This window comes from Ixodes scapularis, unplaced genomic scaffold (assembly GCF_016920785.2).
Source record: "Ixodes scapularis isolate PalLabHiFi unplaced genomic scaffold, ASM1692078v2 ptg001158l_1___fragment_3__unscaffolded, whole genome shotgun sequence".
Classification (NCBI taxonomy): Eukaryota; Metazoa; Arthropoda; class Arachnida; order Ixodida; family Ixodidae; genus Ixodes; species Ixodes scapularis.
Genome location: NW_024610108.1, coordinates 2,302,501 through 2,310,000, shown reverse-complemented (window position 1 = coordinate 2,310,000; position 7,500 = coordinate 2,302,501). Strand labels below are relative to the sequence as shown.

The following is a 7,500-nucleotide window of genomic DNA, read 5'->3' as shown; positions in this document are numbered from 1 at the left end:
TTTGGTTTCCCGGAAGCTGCCCGCCGAGTCATTTGAGTAACTCAGGCGGATCGCTGGTTGGCATCGTTTATGGTTAGAACTAGGGCGGTATCTGATCGCCTTCGAACCTCTAACTTTCGTTCTTGATCAATGAAAACATTCTTGGCAAATGCTTTCGCAGTAGTTCGTCTTGCGACGGTCCAAGAATTTCACCTCTAGCGCCGCAATACGAATGCCCCCGTCTGTACCTCTTAATCATTATCCTGTATTCCAAAAACCAACAGAACAGAAACAGGATCTTGTTCTATTATTCCATGCACTGTTATTCAGGCGAATCGCCTGCGTTGAGCACTCTAATTTTTTCAAAGTAAACGCGCCGGCCAAAGCAAGGCACCTGATGAAGGGAACCAAGCCACGACAGGCATGATGTTCAGCACGGGCCGTAACGTGGTGTCCACGCACTTCCCGCCTGTAACTGAGATCCAACTACGAGCTTTTTAACCGCAGCAACTTTAGTATACGCTATTGGAGCTGGAATTACCGCGGCTGCTGGCACCAGACTTGCCCTCCAATGGATCCTCGTTAAAGGATTTAGAGTGTACTCATTTCAATTACAGGGCCTCAAAAGAGTCCCGTATTGTTATTTTTCGTCACTACCTCCCCGTGCCGGGAGTGGGTAATTTGCGCGCCTGCTGCCTTCCTTGGATGTGGTAGCCGTTTCTCAGGCTCCCTCTCCGGAATCGAACCCTGATTCTCCGTTACCCGTAACAACCATGGTAGGCGCATAACCTACCATCGACAGTTGATAAGGCAGACACTTGAAAGAAACGTCGCCGGCTCGTGGCCGTGCGATCAGCACAAAGTTATCCAGAGTCACCACACAAAACGGACCGAAGCCCGATTGATCTTGGTCTAATAAAAGCACCCGTCGCCCCGAGGGGCTTCGGGCTCACTGCATGTATTAGCTCTAGAATTGCCACAGTTATCCAAGTAGGAAGAAACGATCTAAGGAACCATAACTGATTTAATGAGCCATTCGCGGTTTTGCCTTGTTTCGGCATGTACTTAGACATGCATGGCTTAATCTTTGAGACAAGCATATGACTACTGGCAGGATCAACCAGGTAATCTTTTCGTGGTGGGTCGCCCAAAACCCTACCAACGCGCGGACGCGGGGCCACCGTCAGGCGCCCCTTACGAACCGCAAACACACACAACGCTTAGGAATTACTTCCAAATCCAAGAAGAAATGAAGCACGTTCGAGCGCGCAGCCGGAATATCCCCGACCGAGGTCGGTACCGACGCGGCAAGAAGCGCATAAATTTCTTTCTCGTCGTAGCAACAGAAAGTCGTACGCCAAAAAAATCATTGACGACGCCTTCGCAGCGTTGCCGAGCTTTCAGGTCCCGTGAGGACGCGAGGACGCACCCCGGCCTTCGGTCAGAACGCACTCGTCATTTCACACCGTTCGGTTAGCGCGGACGCTCCGAAACACCCTCCTCTCGCATTCGTTTTCAAGACACAGGTGCACCCGAGAACCGACCCCAACGGCAGACGCCAGAGATCGCAGGTACCTTGCTGTAACGACCATGCGGCGGAGGCAGCGGCCGAGACGGCGACGAAAGGCGTCGGCGACGTCGTCAGACGCCGCTCGCACCAATCGAACGCTCGACAGACCCCACCTCCACATAATAGCTCCGATAAGTATAAAGAAGATCCTTCAAGAGCATTCTGTACATAGTTTGTGGTTATCAGTTTCGGTGACTGACTGACTGACTTACTGACTTACTGTCTCTCACTCTATTCAGTATCATTTATTTGTCCTTCTTTCTTTCTTATTTTTTTTCCCCTCTCTCTCTCCTTATATATATATATGTATGTATGTATGTTTGTGTGTATATATATATATATAAATGTTCTTTTTTTCCTCTGTGCCTCTATATATACATACATACGTACATACATCCTACCCCTATAAAAAAAAATTATTTCTCGCTTTTTATTAAAAACGTGCTGACCCCTGCTTGACTCTGATTACTTCTTTTCGACTTTCAGTTCATGTTAACATGGTCAACAGAAAGTTTATCGACTTTGTTATTACAAAGTAAACCAATATTTACACGGGGCGTTTCATGCGTTTTGAATTGTGTCAGAGCCGAACAATGAGCGCTATAGTAAGTGAGATTGTCACTGCTTTTAATCCGAATGCTCGCGGTATCGCGCGTGTTTACGGCAGGCTTCATAATAGGCAATTTTCTTTCTTTACACTACTCTTCTTTGCTCACTTCATTGTTTCTACCATTGGTTTCGTTTGGAAGGCCCCGCCACTTAGTTTCCGACAGTCCTCTCAAGGAACGAAGTGAGAAGCACGGGATTAACAAAAGAAAAAGATGCGTGTTTTCTAGCGGTTACCCGTGTCGCTTTGCGACACGGGCTTTCTGGCGCTTTCAACTGGGCGAGAGCCGAACAATTTACCCTACTGCACTTGCGACGGGCAGCGCTTTCAAACGGAATACTGGAAAACTCGCTTACTTTTCTGGCAAGTTTGATAGGAGACAAATATTATTCTTTTCACGCGAATTGTTCGCTCTATTTCTAATCTCTCTCTTCCGTGTCCTTGGCATGGAACGCCCGCTTCGTCTCCCACAAAGTACTTCCGAGGAATCAAGTGCAAAACACGCGACTTTAAAATGTGCGTGTTTTCTAGCGGTTACCCGTGTCGCGAGGCGACACGGGCTTTCTGGCGCTTTCAACTGGGCGAGAGCCGAACACTGTACACCACTGCACTTGCGACGGGCAGCGCTTTCAAACGGAATACTGGAAATCTCGCTTACTTTTGTGGCATGTTCGATAGGAGACACATATTATTCTTTTCACGCGAATTGTTCGCTCTATTTTAATCTCTCTCTTCCGTGTCCTTGGCATGGAACGCCCGCTTCGTCTCCCACAAAGTACTTCCGAGGAATCAAGTGCAAAACACGCGACTTTAAAATGTGCGTGTTTTTTAGCGGTTACCCGTGTCGCGAGGCGACACGGGCTTTCTGGCGCTTTCAACTGGGCGAGAGCCGAACACTGTACACTACTGCACTTGCCATGGACAACGCTTTCAAACGGAATACTGGAGATGTCGCGTGCTTTACTGCCAAGCTCAATAAGAGACGAATTTCTTTCTTTTCACGGGAATTATTTCCTCTATTTCTAATCTCGCTCTTTCGTTTCATTGGGAAGGAACGCGCGCTTAGTTAGCCGCAAAGCAGTCTGAATTAATCACGTCCAAAGTACAGAATTTTACAATATATAGTGTTTTTACCGGTTGACCGCGTCAGAAAGCGTACCTTTCCGACGAGGTCTGTGTCGCTTTGACGTGAGCGGGAGCAACGCGATTTGGGCTAGTGCACGCGAGTTTGGCAGCGCTTCCAATTCCAGTACTGTAGATATTGCGTGGATTTTTTACACGCTTGAGGATGTGGGATTTTCTTTCTTGTGACGTGACCCGTTTGTCAAATTGTGTCTCGCTTTTTGGTATCGTTTAAGAAGCCCGTCCGCTTACAATCCTAAAAAAGAAAAAAAAAAAGAAATTAGTAAAGAAAGACGCCCATACTTTTTTGTTGCTCTTTCTTTTATTATCTGCGCAGGATTTTAATTTGTGTAAGTTTTGTTTACCGTCCCGACTACGTAGGCGTTCGTACATGCCCGTCCTCGCGCCTCGAATTGTGTGCGAGCGAAATCAATCTCCCCAAGCTAGCTTCAGAAATTGCTCGAAAATCGAACGTGAGGAAAGCCAGAGATACGTGGTTTTCACAGGTCGTGCAAGATTAATCCATAAAGTGCGATATTGGTATATATATATATATATATATATATATATATATATATATATACATACATACATACACATACATGATTTCTGCGACAAATAGGAAGACAAAAAGACCATGTTCAAGCATAATATAGGAACATTGACACTTTGCACACACAAGGGAGGTCAAATGGCAGGTTTTTCTTCCTTGTGCAGGAAACTTTATTCCAATGTCAGAAGGGAAGTTCCACTCTAGAATTGTGCGCTCAATAAAGGAGGAAAGGAAATGCACTTGAAAACCTTCACAGTTCAAGTAAGAAAACATTTCGAAACGACAGTTTGTTTTCTTGCAGGGAGGAGAAGAGGGGAGAGAGGGAGGGAGGGAGGAAGGGAGGGAGGGAGGGAGGGAGGGAAGGAAGGAAGGAAGGGGGGGGGGGTGCCATGCACGGTGAAGACCAGAGTGTCGAACCGAAAACCGAAGCGAACGAAAAACCGGAACCGAGGAGTTAGTTTCAGCCGAACCGAAACTGACCCGCCAACTTGGAACTGTACGGAAGAAAATATAACTGTCTATTAGTCTGACGATGAATAGAAGTACAAGGGTGTACGGCAGGGATTGCTGAAAAAAAAAAGGCTCTATGGACTTGGAGCGGCAGCCCAAAGTCGATGACGACGAAAAGAAAGCACACAGTTTCGGAAAACAGGCGGTAAGAAAGCGACAAATTAAGTAGCCGTCATGTCGAGTTGATTGCTTAGCTCTATTTAAGATGAAGGAAAAAAAAAGTAGCACAATTGATGCTTACTTGCTAAATTGAATCAACCATTATCTTGTAAAGAAAAAAAACCTCAAATGCCAATCACCTGTATTTTAGGCGACCCAACAGACTGATAACTTTTAAATTCAGGCTAAAATATAACACAAAAAAAAAACAAGGAAAGACAGATATGTATGTAGCTTGTCATTTACTGCTCCATCAAATTTAAATAAAGCAATTTATTTCTCGGCACCTGAAAATAAGCGAACCCTACAAATGAATGGAAAGATACCCGTTTGCACTCTTGAAATAGTGCCTATTACGAAAAGAAGCACCAGGTAAATATAATATCAATTTAGCTTCTTCTTTTTCTTTTTAATACGGTACGCTGTTGGTTCATCTTAGTAAAATATATAAAATAGCGCAAAAAAGACGAGGACAAGGAGTATACAGGACAGGCACTCACTTTCAACTAGTTTTATCCAGGAAAAGTAAACATACATATATAGCTTTTATTCACGATAAGTGCCGAGGGCAGCCGAGAAGGCGGCAATAGCCCCGGATGGTTTGATCGTGCTGGGAGACACCAGCATCCCAGCTCAAATATCTTCTACCCTTAAGATTATGTGCTGCTTTGCCTGTCGTGTGTATATACATGTTCACTTTTCCTGAATGAAACTAGTTCAACATCAGCGCCTGTCCTGTATACCTCTTGTTCTTCTATTTGTTGTGCTATTTTAATGTCCTACATTACTTTTGTGCTCCCGCAAATCGAAGCAAACCAATAAAAAATTCGGTTCGACACTCTGGTGGAAACTAAAAGCTTAGAAAGAAAGAGGAAAAAAGAAAAAGGAAAACATTTCTACAATAATGATAAGCAGGAGGAGGAGGAGGAGGAGAACAAGAAGGCTAATAATGTGGAAAAAAAAGACACGACCCAAATAAATTAATACAAAGGATGGTATAAGTCATGCATTCTTACCACATGTAAAATTAATTTAAAAAAAAAAATTAGAAAAAAAATGTGTATTTATATATATATATAATTTTTTTTTCTTTTATCCAGAGGCTTTGGCGCACGCACAGCACTGCACTGCACTGCACTGCACAACACAACACAACGAGAGACTTTCCACAAACACATCACTGCGTACGAGGACACGACCACGTAGAGCTGCACGAAAACAAGCGCCGTAACTTAATAAAAAAAAATAAAAAAATCCTTTCACTGGACGGACGGCACAAGAACGGAAACTGCTCAAAGAGCACACACACACACGACACATATTAATGAATTAATAAGGGGCACAAGTAGAACCTAGTTGGGCGATACGTAGGACACGGCACCCACACCAGAGGCCTTGCACAAGTACAGCACTGAGCACTGAGCACTGAGCAGCAGGTCACAGGACAGATATGACGTCCACGCTGAGTAGGCCGAAGGCAGGGAATTACGGACGCACGCGAGGTCACCCACAGGCACTTTCACCGGAACCACGCCACAACACCACGCTGCAGAGCGCGCACTGCAAAGCGAAACCATGCGCTCACCTTCGGAAAGCACGGAGGGCGGGCGGCACAGAGAAGCAAAAAGACGTCAAAAGCACATCGCGATGAAGCGGCGGCGAATGAACACTACTCACTGGTGGAAATGGATATCTCCTCAAGCGAAAACATGCAATGACCACGCATGGTTTAAGATGCACGTGGGAGACGCGCACACTTTCAGAAACCAGGTACGCCAACGCACGCGGGCAATAAGACGGACAAAACGCGTCGAAAATACATCGCGTGCAAGCAGCGCCGACTGCATACTACTCACGGTTGCAAAGGTTTCTTACAAGTTTGCACTCCAGAATCTTAACGCGTTGGAAAGCGTCCGAGCTCACCAAGAACTATCACTCCGCAGGAACAACGCAAAACAAAAGCAAAAAAAAAATAATAATAAAAAAAAATGTAGGTGACCGCTAGATAGATGAAAACGCCGTCATACTTTGTAAACAGAATTTGGAAAATAAGTAGCGCCGCCAGGTGGTCGGCGCCCAAATAGATGCGGAGGCGCGCCTAAATTGTTTAAATATTTGCTGTTTATATGACGAGACGACGTAATGTAAAATCAAATCAATTAATTTAAACAAAAAGTAAAAACTAAAAAAAAAAATTAAAAACAAATGAATGAATAGTGGCGTCATCTAACGAACCTAAAGCAAGGCTCCGGTTTTCGAGCCGTTAACTGCGCAGCGCCATCTGGTTTGGATGGTAAAAGACACAAAATACGCAAGTGACAATGCTACGCGAGAGTCGGATGGTTGTTTTTAGCGAATCGGGGAAGTACGCTGGCGTTGTGCTTGTTTACGTGAGCGAAGCGAACGCGAGGGGTGGCTGGACTGTCGCGACGAAGTCCCGACGAGTACACGCGTCCCTAATGGTTCAACAAAGAAGAAAACTCGAGGAGCGAACACACTTCCGCCATGTGCAAGCAACGTAAAGGCAAGGACACTCGAGAGAGGCACACAGTTTCGTTTTCGTTGGCTCTGCAGCGTCAAAGCCAGCCTTCCTTCCTTCGACGTGCAGCTTTCGTTCACCGGCATGGTCTTGGTGGATGGATTACGTCCCCACACTTGTGAGTGAGGTGAACACCTGTCCAGAGTTCCGAGTGACACCGAGCTGTTGAAAACGAGGGACCTGTTGACCAAGTGAAATTGAGGATACTGCACGACATTTCGATGTCGCTTGCTATGCATGCAGAAAATAAAAGCGCCACGAAAAATGTTGTTTTCTTCTCCTCTTTTTCTTCTTTCAGAACGCGGCTTGTCGAAAGGGATACGTTCGTCTATGCAGCACAAGGACACCTCATTGCGCCTGCAGCGCATTTACTACACGGTCGCCGGACACTTTTGACGAATAGGGTCAAGAAGGAATGTTCAAACGACCGAGCACATAATATTCCAGGAACGGGCGCGCGT

General features: G+C 45.6%; 1 non-coding gene across 1 annotated transcript in view; it reads right to left on the bottom strand.

The window, feature by feature from the left end:
• Window positions 1-1,106, bottom strand: part of LOC120847184 — a 1,816-nt gene extending 710 nt beyond the window's left edge. The window contains exon 1 of the ribosomal RNA XR_005717259.1: window positions 1-1,106. This exon is cut by the window's left edge and continues 710 nt beyond it. This is a non-coding gene — a ribosomal RNA (small subunit ribosomal RNA).
• Window positions 1,107-7,500: the final 6,394 nt, after the last annotated feature.